The sequence below is a fragment of the Crinia signifera genome, chromosome 2 (genome assembly GCF_055691185.1).
Source record: "Crinia signifera chromosome 2, ASM5569118v1, whole genome shotgun sequence".
Classification (NCBI taxonomy): Eukaryota; Metazoa; Chordata; class Amphibia; order Anura; family Myobatrachidae; genus Crinia; species Crinia signifera.
In genome coordinates, this window is record NC_139218.1 from 90,041,346 (window position 1) to 90,065,931 (window position 24,586).

Here is a 24,586-nt window from a genome sequence, read left to right on the forward strand (position 1 = left end):
AGTGCAGTAAAAGAGATTCTAGTTTCCCTTCACCAAATGAAAAGAAAAACAGGCACCCCAAAAGTCAAAAGGTGTACCGTATTCAGTGGCCTTTCACCACTTTTTATGAGCGTAATTTCAAATGTCCCCACAGGGTGTTCTCTGGCTTCCTCCAATATTGATTCTTCTCTAACACTCTTCTCCTCTGGTGACTCTCACCGTAATCAAAATATATAGTAGGGAGGAGAAGGAATAGAGAGGCAGACTAGTGTAATATAGTTTAAAACTTTTAATACACACTGCAAACAATAAAAACTCGTACAATAAAAAGAGAAAAAATGAGGCTTATCTGGTGTTGCTTTGCATGGTCTGGAACTGTGTCCCCTCAACGCGTTTCATCCATCTAGGACTTCCTCAGGAGTGGGCTCAAGTTAGCTCCATACGGATGGAGCTAACTTGAGCCCACTCCTGAGGAAGTCCTAGATGGATGAAACGCGTTGAGGGGACACAGTTCCAGACCATGCAAAGCAACACCAGATAAGCCTCATTTTTTCTCTTTTTATTGTACGAGTTTTTATTGTTTGCAGTGTGTATTAAAAGTTTTAAACTATATTACACTAGTCTGCCTCTCTATTCCTTCTCCTCCCTACTATATATTTTGATTACGGTGAGAGTCACCAGAGGAGAAGAGTGTTAGAGAAGAATCAATATTGGAGGAAGCCAGAGAACACCCTGTGGGGACATTTGAAATTACGCTCATAAAAAGTGGTGAAAGGCCACTGAATACGGTACACCTTTTGACTTTTGGGGTGCCTGTTTTTCTTTTCATTTGGTGAAGGGAAACTAGAATCTCTTTTACTGCACTAGGAGGCGCCCTTCTCATCCTCTTTTACAGATTTTGCTTACGAGGTTCCAAGAAACAGGAACACATAGGAGAAGGAGCTGCCACCCCGGGATAAGAGAGGGGGAGTGCATTTATATCGAAAGAACACGGGACAGTGTACATTTAAGGACACTCTGAATCCAAAAAGTGGGGAGATAAAACAGCGCTAGTACCACTACAATCCATATATATATATATATATATATAATTAGTGACTTTGTAGCATACAACATATATTAAAGTCCAATAACAAATTAAGTATTAAATATAGCAATATAGGCAAGCATACAAATAATTGAGTCAAACCGTAGTGAGACGTATATTTTTACATAATGGATTTCTTTACATATAAGACCACCAGTCCTATAGTTGTGCCCTGGAAACTGTCAAACAAACATATTTCCAAACTCTCATTTCTGCTCAAGCTTCTAACCCAAAACGTATTTTTAATATATTTAAATCCCTTCTCAACCCTCCCTCACCCAAGCCACCAGCCACTATCCATGCACAAGATCTTGCTTCCTACTTCCGGGATAAGATTGACAAGATCAGAGATGAATTGGTATCCTCCAACTCAGTTGGTGATCTGCTCCATTCCATGCCTGAGCCCTCTGGCGCATTTACTTAATTTGATCCCACAAATGAAAATTAAGTATCTGCACTTTTCTCTTCCTCCCACTATACTACCTCTCCTCTTGACCCTATACCCTCACAAATAAGTAAATCTCTGTCTCCTGTGCTCATTCCAATCTTAACTTAAATCTTTAAACTATCTTTCTCTACTGGTGTCTTTCCTTCATTGTTCAAACACGCAGTTATTACTCCGATTCTGAAAAAACTAAATTCTGACCCAAGCTCTCTCTCAAACTACCATCCCATCTCTCAACTTCCATGCACCTCCAAACTACTTGAAAGATTTGCCTACACTTGCCTCACACACTTTCTTAACTCGCACAACTTACTGGACCTGCTTCAGTCAGGCTTTCGTGCCCAGCACTCCACAGAGACAGCACTGACTAAAGTTGTGAATGATCTGGTCACTGCTAAGTCTAAAGGCCACTATTCACTACTAATTCTTCTAGATCTCTCTGCTGCTTTTGACACTGTTGACCAAACACTTCTCATACAAACACTACAATCGCTAGGTTGTAAAGACACAGCCCTCTCTTGGTTCTCATCCTACCTATCTAACCACTCCTTTAGTGTTCATTTCTCTGATTCCACCTCCTCTTCTCTACCTCTGTCAGTTGGAGTACCTCAGGGTTCAGTTTTGGGTCCTCTTCTTTTCTCAATCTATACCTCATCTCTTGGCAAACTAACCTATCCTCCCCTGACCTGTCCCCATCTACTGTATATCTACTGTATATTGAGCTGTGTCTCTGAATGCCTTTCTGCTGGATGTCATTCTCGCCACCTTAAACTTAATATTTCAAAAACAGAATCAATTATATTTCCGCCATTAAATAGTAGTTACCAACCTGATATCTCTATTGCTGGTGAGAATATGACAATCACTCCTACCTTTAAAGCTCGCTGCCTAGGTTTTATCCTTGACTCTGAACTTTCCTTTGTTCCCCACACTTAATCTGACTCAAAATCATGCCACATGCACCTAAAAAACATATTCAAAATTCACCCCTACCTTACACAAGACACTGCAAAAACTCTAATCCATGCTCTCATCATCTCACGCATTGATTATTGCAATAGTCTCCTTATTGGCCTTCCCCAATACAGACTCTCACCACTACAGTCCATCATGAATGCAGCTGCGAGGCTATTCTTCCTAGCCAGACGTTCATTGTCTGCAAAGCTACTCTGTCAGTCACTTCATTAGTTACCTGTATTCTACCGTTTTCAATACAAAATTATTTTACTTACACACAAAGCCATAAGACTCTCCCCCAGGCTCCAAACCTATAAACGTTCCTTGAAAACTCACCTCTTCAGGCAAGCTTATCATATTCCAGAACCAGTCACGGAACCTTGCATTCTGGTGGAATTGATGCAATAAAGAATACAGTATCTATCCTTATGTATCAATGCCTATTTCCCCATAGATTGTAAGCTTGCGAGCAGGGCCCTTTTACCTTCTGACTGTCTGTAAATACCCTGTTTGTTGTATCACTGTCTCCTTTTAAAGCGCAACGGAATATGCTGCACTATATCATAAACTGTTAATAAATAAATAATATTGAGAAATAAGATAAATATCCTAAGCAATGCATTCTGATAGGGTTAAATGTACAAAAGGTCCATATTTTGGACAGCGATGATCGCTGTCATCGATGGGGGAAAGCCACTCAGTGCATACACACTGAGCCGCTTCCCTGGCGCTGTCAGCAGGGGGCGGACGGCTTTGCATAGCTCATCTGCTGGTCATACAAGCAGATGAGCAGCTTTCCCGGCAATAATACTGGTGTTATACATGTGTATAGGGGGGTTATTCTAGTCCGTTTGCATGGACCAGAACATTCGCACGGGGACCGATGGTAGGCATTTGCACAGGGTAATTTCTGCACATGGAAAAGGATTCATTAAAGTGAAGAAAGGCACTAGTGAGGTGGGGTGTTTTGTTAGCAGCTCACACACAGGGGGTGGTCAGCCCCCCAAAACAGGTATAGGTAAAACAACAAAACAAAGGTGGTGGAGCGCTCAGTACTGATAAATTCTAAAAATTTTATTAAATCACTAAAAGATCTGATCAATTGGGTTTCACAATATAAAGAATTAATTTAATGAGGATAAAATATTTAACAACATAATATACGAATCATAATGAATAAGCAATAAAGTGAGCAATAAAAAATGCACTTCAATAAAGGAATGGTTGGATGGACTGTATACTTAGAATGTGTTCCGTTTGTTCCTTTTATGCTCTCCTGCAAATTGGTAAGGTGTCCCTGATGGTCATTCGCAAACAATACTGGTTTGGTGGGTGTCCATAAACCTGGCTGGATGCCTTGTACTTTATATGGTAAGGTGGTGGCCCTATCTAGGGCAATCGCTTTAGGCTTCAAGTTGTAAGCAGGTGGTTGTGTCCCATAAAGGTTATCCAGTAGGTGAAGAGAAATAGTGGGGGTCCAAATGCGCAAAGGTGGTGGAGAGCTGGTCCAAGTGGGATAATAAATAAGTCCAATTCAACAAATGAGTGTGAACTGACGCGTTTCGTCGTCCTTAGACAACTTTTTCAAAGGAAAAAGTTGTCTAAGGATGATGAATGTGCTGACAGGCAGTATTTGATGCCCTACAATCCACTAGTGCAGGGAGAGAGAATATAACAGTGTGCCAAGCATAGCGAGGGGCACAGAGCACTGATAGTGTCCATGTCGACTATGTCAACATTCAGGACAAAAAAAAGAGTGCAAAATGTAGACAATTTGACTGTTGACCTTCCCATTGTCGACCTAATGCTTGGGTCATCCTTTTGACACTGTCAACCTTAGGCATGTCGACCTTTTCTTTGTGTCGACCTAAGGCCAGTCGACCTTCAGTGGCCGTACCAATGTATCTTAATTTGGTCAACCCAATGACCCATACCTCTAACACCAGCAGCAGGAAGACCCTTCCCCCTCCATTCTCTCCTCCCTTCCCCACCCTGAACCCGGTATCCCGACCTGCTCTCTCAACTTCCTTCTACACCTGTAGTGGCCGACCTGTTCTCTTCTCTACCACCCGCTAGTAGTATCATAATGGTAAAAAAAAGCAGAAGCAGGGTTAGCACCATACACTCCTGTCTACCAGTAATTCCAAAGGCTGTCCTGATCCAGCCATTATTTTAGAGAATTGTCATTTGGATTCAAGGAGTATTACCTTCACAGAAATACTGTTACAATATTATTATTATTATTCTGCTTACAGGATAACACCAGTAGCACATGCAGGTTGGCTTTCGGAGTACCCAGAAACAGGGCTGCCACTAGGAATTTTGGGGCCCAGGACTGAGCCACCCCCACCCCCCTCATCTACTCCCCCCCCCCCCCCCCCCCTTCCTTCACTTACCACCCAACTCCTGCTCCCTCATCCCCAGGTCCCGAAGCACATGCTTCTTCAATGTAGGACACCTGCGGCCAATTAAAATGCAGCACTGGCTGGTGAGCCAATCAGAGCTTGTGTACCGGCAGATGCTCTGATTGGCTAATGGTACAAGTGCTCTGATTGGCTCAAAAGCTGATGCAGCATTTTAATTGACCGCCAGCGTCCTTAATTAAAGAAGTCTGTGTTCATTGCACCAAGTGCAGCACAGGCAGCACAGCGGAGGCATTTGGGGGGTTGCGGTGGGCAAAATGAGCTGACCGGGCCCTTCCAGAGGCCGGGGTCTGGGACAGCTGTACGCACAGTACCCCCCTATCGGTATCCCTGCCCAGAAACCCCCCTGATGGTGCAAATGTTTTCCATGCGGTTTTTTAATTGCTACTCGAGCATCGCGATTGTAGCTCCGTCAACTTGCTGGATTAGGCACCGCCCACTCATGCCATTTTGCTGTGAATCGCTTACGGAAATTACATGGTATTTTCCAGCTTGAGTTATTCATATATGGGCCCTTATTCTGATCAGGTCCGCATTCTTTCGGAAGGCGAATTTCAGCGTAGGCAACGCAATGCGCATGTGCAATGTGTTTCCGCACTTGTTCTGAACAATACAGTGTAAAAATGTCTCTCGGTCAATATGGGCATAATGTGGGCGTATCTATGGGCGCGGTTTAAAAGGGGGAAAAACTGGGCCGAAATCTGTGCGTCTACATGGGAGTGCACAAAAACTGGTAGGCGTGCATTCGGTACGCTCACCGAGCGCCCGCGAACCAACACACCATAAATCTTCGGTGCAAACAAGCACCGTTCACATATCAGATGGCAATGGTTCATGCGCTACGCATTTGGATCGGGCAATCAGTACGCCCCGCACCGAAAATACTCCCAGCTGAACACAATACAATCCAGTCTTCTGCTCAATTTTTAATAATTAAGACATTCTTCAGCTACAATTGGATACATTAACCTTTTAATACATTGCAGGAAGAAAAAAAAATAGATCGCATAGAGTTGGACTAATTGTTTAATTGTTTCATGTGGATGGAGCATGACTTCCGAATAGATGTGTGCTGTGCTGTGAAAAACACCAACAGAGTGCATTCTGTCGCCTGGCCGTCCGTTTATACGCTGAAAGACCTTGAGAAGTAGTTGAGTTCCGACCGCACATGGATGTGTGGATGCATACCGACGTCACTACCTCTTATGTGGATGTCCTTCCGAATGGATGCGGTCCACATGTAGGCGCGTGTTCTCTTGTTGTACCGATGTGCAATGCGCTTGGTCCTTTTCGAACGAAAGCACATCCGAACGAGTGAACTAGAATAAGGGCCATAGTGTCTAGTGCAGGACCAATACTCCCTTTTTCCACCAACTTTCAAAACCTTAGCGGTAGATCTGCCACCACTTCACATGTATAAAGTAAAAATGTATACTTGCAAACATGTATATTTCTCACATATTACATTTTCTGAAAATTGACAATAAAGCTATATTCCACACACAGGGGGGAATTTACTAAAGGAAATTTGTAAAAAAAAAATAGATGTATTTGTATCCAGAAATACACTTATTTTTGACATTTACTATCCCAAAAATACAGCAATTCGTTTTCGTATTGATGTGCTATCAATACGAATACGAATTGCCGTATTTTTGGGATAGTAAATGTCAAAAATAAGTGTATTTCTGGATACAAATACACCTATTTTTTCCAAATTTCCTTTAGTAAATTTCCCCCACATTTTCATTTTATCAGGGTTTGATTTGTGGGGCCTGAGAACCCTAAAACACTGCGTTTAATTTGTGTTATTATTATTATTTTATTTATAAGGCGCCACAAGTGTTTCGCAGCGCCGTACAAAGGAACAATACAGGGAGACAAAACTTGGCATAACATTAAATAAATAACAAAAATACAGTACAAATAAAGAGCACCACAGTTCAATACACATTACAGCTTAAATGTAAGTAGTGAGGACCCAATCAACATACAACTAGAGGCTTGAGGCCAATGATGGAGATGAGTATGCAGACGAAGATGGTCACTGAGTGTTGGAGTAAAGGAGAGCTGTGAGTAAAATGTGAAGAGAAGTGGGCTTTGACAACAGGAGGGAAGAGGGCCCTACTCGGAGGAGCTTACAATCTAGTAGGAAGGGGAGACAGACAGATTATAAGAGGTGCAAGCGAGGGGGTGGTGGTTAGATAGCAGGATGTAAACAGGCAAGGGGTCGGAGAACCAGCTGGTTTATGCAGTGGAAGGGTACGCTTTGATGAATGGGTGAGTTTTCAGTGCCCGTTTGAAGCTTTGCAAGGTCGGGGAGAGTCTAATGGAGCGAGGGAGTGCGTTCCACTGAAGGGGTGCAGCACGGGCAAAGTCCTGTACTCTAGCATGGGAAGCAGTGATCAGGGTGGAGGAGAGACGACAGTCGTCAGCTGACCGTAGAGGGCGGGAGGGTGTATGAATGGAGATGAGGTTAGAGATATATGGAGCAATGGAATTAGAGATGGCTCTGTATGTGAGTGTGAGGTGTTTGAAGAGGATTCTGTAGGGGAATGGAAGCCAGTGCAGATTTTGTTGAAGGGGAGTAGCAGAATTAGAGCGGCGGGAGAGGAAGATAAGCCTGGCTGCAGCATTGAGGACAGATTGGAGAGGAGCTAGTTGGGATTGAGCGAGGCCGGTGAGAAGAGCATTACAGTAGTCAAGCCGTGAGATGACCAATGAGTGGATGATCAGCTTAGTTGCACTCTGTGAGAGAAAGGGCCTGATGCGAGCAATGTTGCGTAACTGGAACCGGCAAGAATGGGCCAGGGCTTGGATGTGGGGTGCAAAGGAGAGGGAGGAGTCAAGAGTGACACCCAGGCAGCGGAGTTGGGGAACAGGGGAGATGATGGTGTTGTTAACAGTGATAGAGATATTAGTAGGGGGCATAGCTCTGGGTGGGTAAAGATAATAAGTTCGGTTTTGTGGATATTCAGCTTCAGAAATCGCTCAGACATCCAGGTAGAGATGGCAGCGAGGCAGTTGGAAACTTGAGAGAAAACAGTGGGGGACAGATCAGGAGAGGAGAGGTAGATTTGGGTGTCATCTGCATAGAGGTTATATTGGAAGCCAAAGGAGTTAATGAGTGCACCCAGAGAGGAGGTGTACAGAGAGAACAGAATGGGGCCAAGGACGGAACCCTGAGGGACCCCGACAGGAAGGATAGAAGGTGGTGAGGTAGAGCCAGAGGCAGAGACTGAGAAGGAATGGTTGAAGAGGTAAGAGGGAAACCAGTTGAAGACTGTGCCAGAGAGGCCAATGTTTTGGAGTGTGTGGAGGAGGAGAGGGTGATCCACAGTGTCAAAGGCAGCAGATAGGTCCAAAAGGATAAGCAGGGAGAAGTGACCCTTGGATTTGGCTGACAGCAGGTCATTGGTGACTTTCACTAGGGCAGTCTCAGTGGAATGAAGTGGGCGAAAGCCAGATTGAAGGGGATCTAGGATGGAGTGGTCAGACAGGTAGCTGGTGAGACGCCTGTAAACCAGCCGTTCTAGTATTTTAGAGGCAAATGGGAGAAGAGAGATAGGGCGGTAGCTTGTGGGAGATAAAGGGTCCAGGTTAGGTTTTTTAAGAATAGGCAAGACCAGAGCGTGTTTGAAGGGTGAGGGAAAGATGCCAGTAGAAAGAGATAGGTTAAAGAGGTGAGCAAGGTGGGAGCAGCCAGTGGGGGAGAGGGAACTGAGGAGACGGGAGGGGAGAGGGTCCAAGGGACAGGTAGAGGGGGGAGAGGATGAGATGAGGGAGTGGACTTCCTCAGCTGTAGTAGGGCAGAAGGATGACAGAGTGGGGTAGTTGGTAGGGGAGGATGATTGGGGTGGGTGGGCAGCAGAGGGGGTATGGAAGGAGACATCATGTCGGATTACCTCAATTTTAGAGAGGAAGAAGGAGGCAAAGTCAGTGGCAGTGAGGGATGAAGGGAGGAGGGGTGTTGAATTATAATCTGGATGCTTCAAACATCCCAGCCAGTTAAATATTGGTGCCTACCCCCCCCCCCCCCCCACACACACACACACCACCTTATGTACAGTATGCCTGTGTGTGTGTGTGTGTGTGTGTGTGTCTCCAGGGGAGGAGAAGTGCCCCCGTTGGAGCAAGAGCCTGACTGCAGAGGTGTGCTGAGACATCAAAGGGCACCTAAGCCGTCATCAGAAATACAATATAAAATGTAGCATAGAGCTTTTTAACATCAATAGGGATGCATGTGCTTCTAATAGCTGTATTAGTATAGAAAATTTAGCATAGAAGAACAGAATTGAAATATTATATACAAGGAGAGTCATAGAGAGTGGCATAATTACATTTGTGTCCCTAGCCTCCATGCCCCTTGTTATACAGGCTAGTATCCTGTTGGCCTTATTTGCTGCTACATGACACTGAGCACTACACCCCAGATCCTTTTCCAATTTTGATTTAGCCAATGCCACCCCACTTAGATTATAACTAGCACACTGGGTACTGTATGTCTCCCTTGCATTTATCAACAGTGACAAAGAAAATCAGCTACCAAGGTAGCACTAGCTGGCGCTGCCCGGGGTGGTTTGCCAAGAGCAGCCACTTGATAGTGGGGTAGTTAATAGCAGTTTGAAATCACATGACAACATTAGGCTTCATTGGTAGAAGCTACTCCATGTGTGTTAGCTATGGTTGTTGCAGTAAAAAAAAAAAAAGAAGCTGGTTTGGTTTGCATCCTCGTTGGCTCTGTTCATCTCAATAAAGCTCTAGGGCCAGATGTATCAAGCTTCAAAAGTGATAAAACGGAGAGTGATAAACAGCCAACCAATCAGCTCCTACCTGTTATTATTCAAACTTATTTTCTCTTTCAATGGTCCTGGTGACACAGCTCAACACTGGGATGTAGGAGGGTCCGAAGGAGCCAGGCACCTATCCTAAAGCTTTAGAGGGTAGGCTCCTCCCCTACTGCATCCCTGGACTCTTCAGTTCGTGTTAGGTGCCCACTGGAGTGGGTGCTATTCTAAAGGGCTGCAGGAGCAGCCGAAGAATTAGAGTAGTTAGGGGATTTTTATTATTTTATTAACTATTACCCTAGCTAGGTAGGCACAGTGTGAGGATTTTCATAGTGAATCCTCACACTGCTAGCGCAGCAGGAGCTGACAGAAGCGCGTCCTGTCAGCTCTCTGTGCACAGGGTAGACTCTGTCTGGTCTCCCTGTGCTGCGCTTACAGCCTCTATTAAGAGGCTGCCTGGGCTCCGGAGTAGCCTGAAACCGGCTCCACGTTTAGGTGGGGATCATGGGGGACAGGCGCTCCGTGATGGCGGCGGCCATTTTATGCGGAGCTTACACGCTGAGCTCCTGACTGAGAGGACAGCAGCGCTGTGACAGGCATGTTCCAAGTGGTCCCCATTTGAGGGGGAGATACTGGAACAAGGAAATCCTACCTAAGGAGCGGCTAGCTGGGGGTGGTTGGCGCCAAAAGGTCACGGACCCCGCAGCAGCAGGGACTTTGGTCTCTTCCTTCACTCTGACTTTGGCGCCTTTCAGAACGCTTGCAGCGGAGCTGAGCTGGCTTATTGATCCTGGCAGAGTGACTTGGATTTCCTGGGCATCGCTTCCCCGCAGTTGAAACCTACAGACAGCTAAGTGATTGGGTGCATTGACTTTGTATAAACGCTTGTACAATTGTTTGCACTGTGTATATTGAGATATATATATATATACGCTTCACTTGCATCATGTCTGAGCATCAGGCTGTGGTTTTGGGGGAGGGAGTCCTTAGTGCACTGAGCGCGTGCAATGTTTGCACACAAAAGTTTGTCCCTGAGCAGATGGCCAAGGGGGGCTTATGTATTACTTGCGCTGATGTGAGACCCATGGGCAGTGAACACCATAGGGGAGAGCAGAGTGAACCTGCGTGGGCCAGTGCCCTAGGCAGGTCGGTAAACGCTTTGGTGCAGCTTCTGGACAGGCAGAGTGATGTGCTGGTAGAATCACAGAGACCTATGCCATCATCTCAGCAGTCGTCTGGCTCCTTACCTCTTACCCAGGCAGATCCTGCACTTATTCAGGTGATGCAGGATACTGCTAAGGGGATCAACAGATTCAGTGAAATACTGGACAAAATGGATGAGGTTACAGGGACCCCTAAAAGGTCTTATGCTATGCCTAATGTGTTAGAGGAAGAGGAAGGAGAGTATACTGACACACCCTGGGACCAGGGTGATGATTTTGAAGAGACCTCTGCTGCTGGTATAGAGGATCTTATTGTGGCTGTAAAACAGGCGTTAAAACTGTCTGTTGAGGATAAGACCCCTGTTAAGGGTGTTTTTAAGCGACAGCGAAAGGAGGCTGTTACTTTTCCCTCAGATGAGGGGTTACAGGAACTATTGGAAGGGGCTTGGAAAACCCCAGATAAGAGGCTACAGATGCCTAAAAGATTCCTTAGTCTGTACCCCATGCCGGAGTCTCATTCTGAACTCTGGGAAAAGGTGCCTGTTGTGGATGCTTCTGTGGCACGCTTATCAAAAGCTACGGTATTACCTGTACAGGGTGGTGCAGCTTTTAAAGATGCTGTGGATAAAAAGCTAGAGGGAAACCTCAAGGCTATTTTTGAAGGGGTGGGGTTTACCCTGCGTCCCCTTATTGCTTCAGCCTGGGTCTCTAAGGCCATTATAGAGTGGGCTGGTGAGCTATGCACCATGCTGCAGGCTGACCACGGTGCTTTGCTGGTAGCAGAAAAGATTAAGGCCGCTGCAGAATATGCGGTGGAAGCAGAGGAGGAAGCTCTTAAAATGGCTACCAGAGTATCCACAGTCTCCATAAATGCCAGGAGGGTACTCTGGCTTAAGGCCTGGGAAGCGGACAATGAGTCCAAAAAGGCCTTAGAAATGTTAGCTTTCAAGGGAAAGTTACTTTTTGGTTCTGAGCTTGAGGAGATTATAAAACAAGCCACAGGCGGCAAGAGTACGTTTCTGCCGGCCTCCTCAACAAAGCAGTCATCCAGATTTGCTGCTTTTAGGCCGTCCTTTCGGCCCTCCCCTAGAGGTGGTGCGTCCTTTCGGGGACAATCGTTCAGGGGAAAGTTCCAGAACTCCAGGGGCAAATCCCAAAGGTCCAAGTTTGGCTCTTTCAATAAGAAGCCTGCCTCTAAAGGAGAGGAAAAACCCTCCGCATGACTGCCAGGGGATCAGCCCGGCAGGGATAAAGGTGGGGGGGCGTCTTACACACTTCAGAGACGCTTGGGCTTCTCTAGACCAGGATACCTGGGTCTTAGAGATTATTACCCAGGGTTACAAAATCCCTTTCAGAGGGCGGCCTCCAAAGAGGTTCATCCCCACACCCATACCAAAGCAGGCGCTCCTGCGCACAGCTCTTATGAGAGCGGCTCATTCCCTTTTGGAAAAAGGGGTGGTAGTCCCGGTTCCCAGGGCAGAGTGGAAGAAAGGATTTTACTCCACGCTGTTCCTGGTGCCCAAACCAGACGGGTCTTTCAGACCAATACTAAATTTGAAGTCCTTAAATGTTCACCTTTGGGTAGACCATTTCAAAATGGAGTCTTTGAGAACTGTACTCCTGAGTCTGGACCAGGGAGAATTTCTGGCGTCCATGGATGTCCAGGACGCATATCTGCACGTTCCCATTCACCCGGAACATCAGATGCTGTTGAGATTTGCCATAGGAGACCTGCATTTACAGTTCCGGGCGTTACCCTTTGGCCTAGCAACCGCGCCAAGGGTATTTACAAAAATAATGTCTGTGATGGCGGCAGTGCTGAGGCTCAGGGGAATTACAGTAATACCCTATTTGGACGATCTCCTGTTCAAAGCAGAATCAGCAACACTGCTTCAAAGTCATTTAAAAGAGGCCATCAGTTTTTTGCAGGCTCACGGCTGGATTTTAAACTTACAAAAATCTCAGTTGGTACCATCACAGAGGATCCAGTTCTTGGGAGTCATACTGGATACCCATCTCCATCGGGTATTCCTCCCGGAGATAAAGGCCAGGGACCTGGTCAATCTAGTTCAGGAGATCCTCAGTGCTCCGAGCTTGTCAGTATGGAGGTGCCTCAAACTCCTGGGGAAAATGGTGGCGTCATTCGAAACGCTTCAATTTGCCAGGTTCCACTCTCGAGTATTCCAATGGAACATTTTGTCAGCCTGGTCAGGAAACACTTTGACCATGAAGACGGAGTTGATAGTGCTGTCCGCAGACACTCGGGACTCCTTGAAATGGTGGACAGAGGTAGATTCCCTTCAGTGGGGTCGGTCATTACAGACCTGGGACTGGTTGATAGTAACTACCGATGCCAGTCTCAGGGGCTGGGGGGCAGTAGCCCTGGATCTCAGGCTGCAGGGCCTGTGGACGGCAGAGGAATCAGCGTTGCCAATAAACATCTTGGAGCTGAGAGCTGTCTGGAAAGTGATTTCCTTGGCGGGAGACAGGTTAAGGAACTCCCCCTTGAGGATTCAGACCGACAATGCCACAGCTGTGGCGTATCTGAATCACCAGGGAGGTACACGCAGCAGATTGGCCATGTGGGAGGTGTCCAGAATCTTTCTATGGGCGGAACAAAATGTTCCTGCAGTATCGGCTATATTCATTCCAGGAGTGGAGAATATAGAAGCAGACTTCCTGAGCAGGGAGGAGCTCAAGGAAGGAGAATGGAGCCTACACCCTCAGGTGTTTCACCAGATCACTGCAATGTGGGGAACTCCGGATTTGGACCTAATGGCATCCAGGTTCAACCATCAGGTGCCCAGGTTCTATGCCAGAACGAGAGATCCGCTAGCAGAGGCAGTGGATGCCATGACTACCCATTGGCAGGGAGATCTTCTTTATGCATTCCCTCCTATTCCGATGTTAGCAAGACTGTTAAAGAGGGTACAGGACCAGAAGGTCCCGGTGATCCTTGTGGCCCCAGATTGGCCAAGGAGGTCTTGGTATTCGAGGCTTCAGAGGTTATCAGTGGATTCATGGCGTCTACCTCTGAGACCAGACCTGTTAAGACAAGGCCCATTCAATCATCTGGATTCCGATCGATTGATTTTGACGGCTTGGTTATTGAAACCGCCATTTTGAAAAAGAAAGGATTTTCTGACGCAGTAGTGCAGACTATGATAAAAGCCAGAAAGGCTGTTTCTTCTGCAAATTATTATAGAGTCTGGAAGACTTATATTAGATGGTGTGAGAGGCAAAAAGCTCACACATCTCACTTCAAATTATCAAAAATGTTGGATTTTTTACAAGATGGATTTTCTTCGGGCCTAAGCCTTCAGTCGTTGAAGGTGCAGATTTCGGCCTTGTCCATCTATTTTCAAAAAAGAATTGCCATTTTACCGGAGATTCAAACTTTTTTACAAGGGGTATCCAAACTGAAACCCCCTTACAAGCAACCAGTAGCACCTTGGGACCTGTCACTGGTTTTGGATTGCCTTCAGAAGGCACCTTTTGAGCCTTTGAGGTCGGCTGACTTTAAGTTTCTCACGTGGAAGTTAGTGTTTTTGTTAGCAGTAGCATCTGCTAAGAGGGTGTCTGAGTTGGGAGCCTTGTCATGCAAATCTCCCTTCTTAATCTTTCACGATGACAGGGCTGTTCTGAGAACAGTGCCGCAATTTTTACCGAAGGTAGTCTCTGCCTTCCATTTAAATCAGGAGATAGTTCTACCTGTGTTTCAACCCCCAGAGGGTTCCAAGAAAAGGGACAAGTTGAAGACTTTGGATGTTGTGCGTGCCTTACGCATATATGTGGACAGAGTGAAGAGTGTTAGAAAGACTGACACTTTATTGGTATTGTATGACGTACATAAAATTGGTTGGCCTGCATCTAAGCAGACCATTGCTAGGTGGTTGCGATCTGTGATAGCTTTTGCATACACCAAAGTGGGTAGGCCTGTACCGGCCAGAATTAATGCGCATACCACCAGGTCAGTTGCTACCTCTTGGGCGGTCCGACATGGGGCCACAGCGGAGCAGGTTTGCAGAGCTGCCACTTGGTCATCTGTTCACACATTTGCCAAATTCTATAGATTCCATGAGTTCGCGTCGGAGGACGCATCATTCGGGCGAGCAGTGCTGAGAGCTGCAGACCTGAGCGTACCCTCCCAAAGGACCGGCTCTGGAACGTCCCAGTGTTGAGCTGTGTCACCAGGACCATTGAAAGAGAAAAAGGGATTTTTGTAAGAACTTACCGTTCGAATCCCTTTCTCTGATATGGTCCTGGTGACACAGCGATCCCTCCCTTACGCTCAGTAAGTATGCCAGAATTTCATGATGTTCATGTTAAAATGGTTAAAAGTTAACAGTTTCTGTTATAAAATGTGCATATAATATGTGCAGGCGTTTGTACTGAGTTAATGTATTCCAGTGGCTTTGAAAGTTGAACTGAAGAGTCCAGGGATGCAGTAGGGGAGGAGCCTACCCTCTAAAGCTTTAGGATAGGTGCCTGGCTCCTTCGGACCCTCCTACATCCCAGTGTTGAGCTGTGTCACCAGGACCATATCAGAGAAAGGGATTCGAACGGTAAGTTCTTACAAAAATCCCTTTTTGGGGTTGTGTTGGATTGGCACAGGTAAGGTTTTAACCCCTTCATGACAGAGCCAGTTTGTGCCTTCATGACAGAGCCCTTTTTTTCAAATCTGACATGTCTCACTTAAGTGGGGATAACTTTTTTTTGCTTTTACTTATCCCAGTGATTTTGAGATTGTTTTCTCGTGACACATTGTACTTCAAGTTAGTGGTAAATTTGGGTCGATACAGTCTGTGTTTTTTTGTGAAAAATACCAAAATATCGTGAAAAAATGGAAAATTTAGCAATTTGCAAAATGTTAAATTTTCTGCTTGTGAGACAAATAATCATACCACTCAAAATAGTTAATAACTAACATAGACCATATGTCTACTTTATGTTTCCATCATTATTTCAACTTCCTTTTAATTTTTTTGGACACTAGGAGGCTTACAATATGAATAGCAAATTCTCAAATTTTCAAGAAAATTTCAAACACTGATTTTTTTAGGGACCAGTTCAGTTCTGATGTGACTTTGAGAGACTTGTATGTGAGACACCCCCATAAATGATGCCATTTCAAAAACTGCACCCCTCACAGTATTCAAAACAGCATTTTGGAAGTTTGTTAACCCTTTAGGTGTTTCACAGGAATTAAAACAAAGTGTAGGTGAAATTTCAAAATTTCTTTTTTTTTGCAGAGTTTCAATTTTAATACATTTTTCTAACGAATACAGTAGATTTTACTAGAGAAATGTGACTAAAAATTGATTCCCCCAATTCTTTTGTTTTCAAAAATATCCTATATGTGGCCCTAGTGTGCACGTTGACCAAACCACAGGCTTCATAATAGAAGGAGCACCTACTTGATTTTGGAGCCTCCTTTTTATGAGATTTTTTTTTAGGCACCATGTAGGTTTCTAGGCACCATAAGTGCTAAAAGTTAGGAACCTCCCCCACAAGTCACCCCATTTTGCAATCTACACCCCTCAGGGAATTCATCTAGGGGTATAGTGTACATTTCAAACCCCCAGGGGTTTCACCAATTTTGGTACAACTGGGATGTGAAAATGGAAAATTACATTTTTTTACACAAACATGCAGTTCTGGCTCAAAATTTTTCATTTTCACAAGGAATGAAGGAGACAAAGCACCCCAAAATCTGTGCCCCAATTTCTCCCGAGTACGGCAATGCCTCACATGTGACCAAAAAATACCAGTTGGGTGCATGGCAGGACTCAGAAGGGAAGGAGTGTTTTTTGGATTTTGCAGCACAGATTTTGGTGGAATGAATGGTGGGTGCTATGTTGCACCAATACAGTGGAACCCCCCCACAAGTCACCCCATTTTGCAAAGTACACCCCTCAGGGAATTCATCTAGGGGTATAGTGTACATTTCAAACCCCCAGGGGTTTCACCAATTTTGATACAACTGGGCAGTGAAAATGAAAAATTACATTTTTTTACACAAAAATGCAGTTCTGGCTCAAAATTTTTCATTTTCATAAGGTATGAAGGAGAAAAAGCACCCCAAAATCTGTGCCCCAATTTCTCCCGAGTATGGCAATGCCTCATATGTGACCAAAAAATACCAGTTGGGCGCATGGCAGGACTCAGAAGGGAAGGAGTGATTTTTCGATTTTGCAGCACAGATTTTGGTGGAATGAATGGTGAGTGCTATGTTGCATTAGCAAGACTCCCAAAGCACCAATACAGTGGAACCCCCCCACAAGTCACCCCATTTTGCAAAGTACACCCCTCAGGGAATTCATCTAGGGGTATAGTGTACATTTCAAACCCCCAGGGGTTTCACCAATTGTGGTACAACTGGGCTGTGAAAATGAAAAATTACATTTTTTTACACAAACATGCACTTCTGGCTCAAAATTTTTCATTTTCACAAGGAATGAAGGAGACAAAGCACCCCAAAGTCTGTGCCCCAATTTCTCCCGAGTACGGCAATGCCTCACATGTGACCAAAAAATACCAGTTGGGCGCATGGCAGGACTCAGAAGGGAAGGAGTGATTTTTGGATTTTGCAGCACAGATTTTGGTGGAATGAATGGTGGGTGCTATGTTGCATTAGCAAGACTCCCAAAGCACCAATACAGTGGAACCCCCCCACAAGTCACCCCATTTTGCAAAGTACACCCCTCAGGGAATTCATCTAGGGGTATAGTGTACATTTCAAACCCCCAGGGGTTTCACCAATTGTGGTACAACTGGGCTGTGAAAATGAAAAATTACATTTTTTTACACAAACATGCACTTCTGGCTCAAAATTTTTCATTTTCACAAGGAATGAAGGAGACAAAGCACCCCAAAGTCTGTGCCCCAATTTCTCCCGAGTACGGCAATGCCTCACATGTGACCAAAAAATACCAGTTGGGCGCATGGCAGGACTCAGAAGGGAAGGAGTGATTTTTGGATTTTGCAGCACAGATTTTGGTGGAATGAATGGTGGGTGCTATGTTGCATTAGCAAGACTCCCAAAGCACCAATACAGTGGAATCCCCCACAAGTCACCCCATTTTGCAAAGTACACCCCTCAGGGAATTCATCTAGGGGTATAGTGTACATTTCAAACCCCCAGGGGTTTCACCAATTTTGGTACAACTGGGCTGTGAAAATGAAAAATTACATTTTTTTACACAAAAATGTAATTCTGGCTCAAAATTTTTCATTTTCACAAGGAATGAAGGAGACAAAGCACCCCAAAGTCTGTGCCCCAATTTCTCCCGAGTACGGCAATGCCTCACATGTGACCAAAAAATACCAGTTGGGCGCATGGCAGGACTCAGAAGGGAAGGAGTGATTTTTGGATTTTGCAGCACAGATTTTGGTGGAATGAATGGTGGGTGCTATGTTGCATTAGCAAGACTCCCAAAGCACCAATACAGTGGAACCCCCCCACAAGTCACCCCATTTTGCAAAGTACACCCCTCAGGGAATTCATCTAGGGGTATAGTGTACATTTCAAACCCCCAGGGGTTTCACCAATTTTGGTACAACTGGGCTGTGAAAATGAAAAATTACATTTTTTTACACAAAAATGTACTTCTGGCTCAAAATTTTTCATTTTCACAAGGAATGAAGGAGACAAAGCACCCCAAAATCTGTGCCCCCATTTCTCCAGAGTACGGCAATGCCTCACATGTGACCAAAAAATACCAGTTGGGCGCATGGCAGGACTCAGAAGGGAAGGAGTGATTTTTGGATTTTGCAGCACAGATTTTGGTGGAATGAATGGTGGGTGCTATGTTGCATTAGCAAGACTCCCAAAGCACCAACACAGTGGAACCCCCCCACAAGTCACCCCATTTTGCAAAGTACACCCCTCAGGGAATTCATCTAGGGGTATAGTGTACATTTCAAACCCCCAGGGGTTTCACCAATTTTGGTACAACTGGGCTGTGAAAATGAAAAATTACATTTTTTTACACAAAAATGTACTTCTGGCTCAAAATTTTTCATTTTCACAAGGAATGAAGGAGACAAAGCACCCCAAAATCTGTGCCCCCATTTCTCCAGAGTACGGCAATGCCTCACATGTGACCAAAAAATACCAGTTGGGTGCATGGCAGGACTTAGAAGGGAAGGAGTGATTTTTGGATTTTGGAGCACAGATTTTGGTGGAATGAATGGTGGGTGCTATGTTGCATTACCAATACAGTGGAACCCCCCCACAAGTGACCCCATTTTGCAAACTACACCCCTCAGGGAATTCATCTAGGGGTATAGTGTACATTTCAAACCCTCAGGGGTTTTACCAATTTTGATACAACTGGGCAGTGCAAATGAAAAATTACATTTTTTTACACAAAAATGCAGTTCTGGCTCAAAATTTTTCATTTTCACAAGGAATGAAGGAGACAAAGCACCCCAAAGTCTGTGCCCCAATTTCTCCCGAGTACGGCAATGCCTCACATGTGACCAAAAAATACCAGTTGGGTGCATGGCAGGACTCAGAAGGGAAGGAGTGATTTTTGGATTTTGCAGCTCAGATTCTGGTGGAATGAATGGTGGGTGCTATGTGGCATTAGCAAGACCCCCGAAGCACGGTGAAATGATGAACCTAATAATCCATAGATGTGTGGTATATTTTGAAACACTCCTTTATACATAGGCCGGGTTTGTCGGGGCAAGTTTCACAGTGGAAAATAGTATCCTTTCTTATTCCCTTTTTATAGCAAACTTTGCACCTTTTTTGTGTCCTGCCCTTTCTTGCAGTGGAGGGGATTTCGTTGGGAAAATGCTGCCCTGGTACAATACGGGGGCCAGTACTAGAAGTACTGGGGCCCTCTGCCTGCTGGTTCCCAAATATTAGGCCCTTTATGACTTCCTCTTGAAAGTGCATAAATGTCCCCCTCTGGCCGGTAGAACGGAATAGCACGTAAGCATTATACAGTGCCATCTGGATGATATACACGGCCAGCTTCTTGTACCAGATATTTGTTTTCCGCAGGGCACTGTACGGCTTCAGTACCTGATCTGAAAGATCCACTCCGCCCATGTACTTATTGTAATCTAGGATACAATTTGGTTTTGAGGTGTGGGTACTGGTACCTCGTACAGGGATGGAGGTGGTACTGTCTCCATGAATTGTTGTCAGTATAAGGACATCCCTCTTGTCCTTATATTTGACCAACAACATATTTTCGGTGCATATTCCCCTGCTTTCACCCCTTCTTAGTACTTGGGCAATGTGCGTTTTGGGGAGGCCTCTTTGGTACTTGCGCACAGTACCGCAAGCTGCTGTACCTCTTGAACCAAGGGCCTTAAACAGGGGGATGCTAGTGTAAAAGTTATCCACATAGAGGTGATAACCCTTATCCAGGAAGGGGTGCATTAAATCCCAGACAATTTTTCCACTAACACCTACGAGGGAGGGGGGGCATTCTGGCGGTTCAATTCTTGAATCCTTCCCTTCATATACCCTAAACTTGTGGGTGTACCCTGTGGTGCTTTCACACAGCTTATACATTTTTATGCCATACCTTGCCCTCTTACTGGGAAGGTACTGGCGGAATTTAACCCTTCCTTTAAAATGTATAAGGGACTCGTCGATACTAATACATTTATCAGGGATGTATAGCTCTGCAAATTTGGCACTGAAATGATCAATGACCGGCCTGACTTTGAATAGCCTGTCAAAGGTGGGATCATCTCTGGGTGGGCACTGTGCATTATCGGTGTAATGTATAAATTTATGGATTGCTTCAAAACGAGTCCGAGTCATGGCCATACGGTAAAATGGGGTGCTGTACAGAACATCTGTACTCCAATATTGCCTAATTTGTGGCTTTTTTACTATGCCCATATGAAACACCAGACCCCAAAACGTCATCATCTCTACTGCATCTACAGGGGTCCACCTAGCAAATGATGACGTGGGGTTTTGAGCAATAAACTGCTGGGCATATAAATTAGTTTGGTCCACCATTAAATTTATAAAATCATCAGAGAAAAATAATTTGAAAAAGTCAATTTCTCTGAGACCTGTGGAATCAAATTGGATTCCTGGCATGGCCAAAAACTCAAGAACCTGGGGCTCAAAATTGTCTGGTGGTGGGGTCCATACGAGATCAATTATTGGGGGGGGGTCTCAGCTGCTCTACGGGGGCGTCTTTGAGGGGGTCCCTCATCACCAGAGGAGGAAGAGGAGCTTAAGACGAATCCTTCAAATTCCCCGCTTGCATCACTGGCTGTGTCAGAGTCAGAGGCAAGCATGGCATATGCCTCCTCCACTGAATACATTCTTCTGGATGACTGGGATGACATTTGGGATGACATTTGGGATGACATTTGGGATGACATTTGGGATGACATTTGGGATGACATTTTTATTTTTGTGTTACTGGTAGTGAAATGTTTCAACACGTGTATAGTGTAGGGGGGGATACAAACTTTATTTCAACCCGGGGGGTATGTAGTGTGTAGTGTGTATGTAGTGCAGAAAAAAAAAAATACTTTATACAAAAAAAAAAAATTGAAGGGGTTAAAAAAAAAAAAATTGAAGGGGTTAAAAAAAAAAAATTGAAGGGGTTAAAAAAACAAAAAAAAGGTCCTGCGCCAAAAATTGAGCACAGATGTTGGTCAGTAACGTCCGTCACTGAACAGCGCTCAAAGGCAACAGGAATTTGATCAAAAAAAAAAATAGATCAACCCTGTGCCGAAAAAGCTGATCAGTGATGTACGTCACTGATCAGTGCACAGTGGCCACAGGACACCTACAAAATCACAGTGTGTGTAAAAAAAAAATTAAAAAAAGACCACACAGCACCCACAAAAAAAAAAGGTGATCAGTGATGCGACACTGATTACCAGTGAGGGGCAGCAGGTGCACAACCTTTGGTGCAACTGACAGTGCAACTGGCAGCAACTGACAGGTATATATAAAAAAAAAAACCTCTGCGCCCCCAAAAAGTTGCTGATCACCTCAGATATAGTGATCAGCACAAAAGGCGGGGGTAGCAGACACAAAATATACACTCTCTATCACTCTCTGTCACTATCTCTCTCTATCTCTCACTATCTATCACTATCTATCACTCTAGGACACTGCAGCAGCAGCACTGACAGTTATATGTATAAAAAAAAACCTGCACCCCCAAAAAGGGGGGGTAGCAGACACAAAATATACACTCTCTATCACTCTCTGTCACTATCTCTCTCTATCTCTCACTATCTATCACTATCTATCACTCTATGACACTGCAGCAGCAGCACTGACAGTTATATATATAAAAAAAACCCTGCACCCCCAAAAAGGGGGGGTAGCAGACACAAATCTCTCTATCTCTCACTATCTCTCACTATCTATCACTATCTATCACTCTATGACACTGCAGCAGCAGCACTGACAGTTATTTATATATAAAAAACCCCTGCACCCCCAAAAAGGGGGGGTAGCAGACACAAAATATAGCTCTCTCTTTCACTATCTCTCTATCTCTCTCTATCTCTCTATCTCTCTATCACACTGCAGCAGCAGCAGGAAGTCTCAGGAAGTCAGATCCAGGAAGCGTCCAGCACGCTACAAGCAGTGATCAAGTGATCAGGTAAGGTATTTGCAAGGATCAGGTAAGTATTAGCAAGGATCAGGTCAGTATCACGGCAGATAGGCACGGTGACCGCTCTGCACGCTATTCCAGACCGGAATGGCGTCTGCAGCGCAGTCACCGGTAGTTTAAATGTCGCGCCTTGGCTGTGATTGGTCCGTGGGTCCCACGGACCAATCACAGCCTTGGGGGCAGGTGGGGTGAGGGTGGGGTGAGGTGTCATCGTCACCGATGACCCCCTCATGCCCCCTGACGCCCGGCGGTGATTGACACCTGTGTTACCAAGCGTCTGATTCGCTGGTAACACAGGAAAACGCTGTGAATGGCTGTTCACACTGAACAGCCAATCACAGCGATCGCCGACGGGGGGGCGGCATCGCAGCCCCCCCTGGGCATGCAGGGACATGTCTGCTGTCAGGAACAGCAGACATCGTCCCTCTGTCACTGCGTCTCTATACGCAGTGACAGTTTAAAGTCATGACGTATATATACGTCATGTGTCGGGAAGTACTTCCCGGCCATGACGTATATATACGTCAAATGTCGTGAAGGGGTTAATGAAAATTTGAAGTATAAACCAACATGTGTGCCGTTGCTCGGTAGTAAAATTAAACGGCAAGGGCTAACGGTTGGTGGTGCTCCCAAATGGAGTTCAAATGTTGAACTGAAAAGGAAAGTCAGAGGTGACTTGAAGGGAACCCGACAAGGTTTTTTGGGGCACGCTTATAAGTAATAATATATGTTTGATATGGTGTCTATTAGTTAAAACATAACTTTTAATTTTCGAAACACTTAAAAGACAGATTTAGCATAAGAGGAGTTGCACATTTACTGAGGAAATTCAGTTTATTGAATTAATTCATCCTCCTCCAAGCAGTGAATCAAAGTGGTGCTGACAAGGTCAGGTATTTAATTAAAGATAAACTTAGCGAAAATTAGTCACACATATAGCTATTTCTTATTCTGGCAGTTATAACAGAAAATGATGCCTGTTTATCATCTAGGATTGAAATAGCAATTCAAATGGCGCAGGACACACCACCCCTCAGTAATCAATTTAAATAGTATAATGTGATATCAGAAAGAGGGGTTTAGAGTCATAGCTTGACAGGAGAAAATCAGGGTAGAAGTAAGGAGGTGTGAATGGAGCGTCACTCTCACAGCTGTTGGCTTCTGCTGTTGTGGTGAATTGCGGCACCGACTATTCCCTGTTAGTTCCCCAGACAGGTACTTGGCCGGCCCTTCACTGCTTAGCTTCTGGGTTCAGATGGTACCAGGCGATTCAGTGAGGTATGGCCGTATATTTGGAGTGCGAGAGCCCTGCTGGTGGAAAGTGAGCTCAAGCGTGCTTCTGCTGTTGGTCCTGCAGTAATAGGATCCTCCCTGTTACCATCAAGGCCTTGCAGGGTGAGTAATTAGCAGGAGGGCCAATGAGAGAGTCACTAGGGGGTGAGATATAGTGTAGTATGAAAGAGGGGGAATCTTGTGTCTGAGCCCAACTTCTGCTGTCCCCAATCTTACAATGTATAGGATTGGGGATGAGAGAGACGGGGTGAGACGATCCTCCCTGGAGTGGAAACCTTGAAAATTTAGATGAGAGTAAAAAGGTGAATGTGCCCTCAGTCCAAGAAATTGGCTAGTGTTCCAGGTGTCAGAATAGGGTTTGTCTGATCACCCAGTTCACCCAGGGGTTTGTTTAGTACTGTTTAGTGAGCAAAAGAAGCAGTGACAAATACTGACATTTAGCCAAATTGGCAGATTTTTGTCGCTGTAGTATTACAGGATAGCAGTTTTTGTGGTTTAGACACAGTTAATGGTGTCTTACAGTAAATAAACAACAAATAGACTGGTAAGCTAGCCACAGAAAAGATTCTTGGATACACGGTGTACTGAATGGATCCCAACTGTTTTACAATTAGTAGATTAAAGCTGACCTGTCCTGAATGTGGACTTAGTCTGCAGGTCAGAGTATATGCAATATGCATATGCTGTATACACACTAGGACCTGCAGATTTGGCAAAGGGCCAGGATCTGTCAGACCCAATTTACCAATCTGCCTTCTAAATAGACAGGTTATACCTGCTGCTCAGTATACCTTGCATATACTCTGACCTGCAGACTAAGTCCACATT

General features: G+C 45.0%; 1 protein-coding gene and 1 pseudogene across 1 annotated transcript in view; one reads left to right on the forward strand and one right to left on the reverse strand.

The window, feature by feature from the left end:
• LOC146058788 (uncharacterized) overlaps positions 1–24,586 on the forward strand; it is an 83,564-nt gene that overhangs the window by 9,944 nt on the left and 49,034 nt on the right. The gene's annotated exons all lie outside the window — the stretch shown is intronic.
• LOC146061899 (5S ribosomal RNA) lies at positions 23,640–23,757 on the reverse strand (annotated as a pseudogene).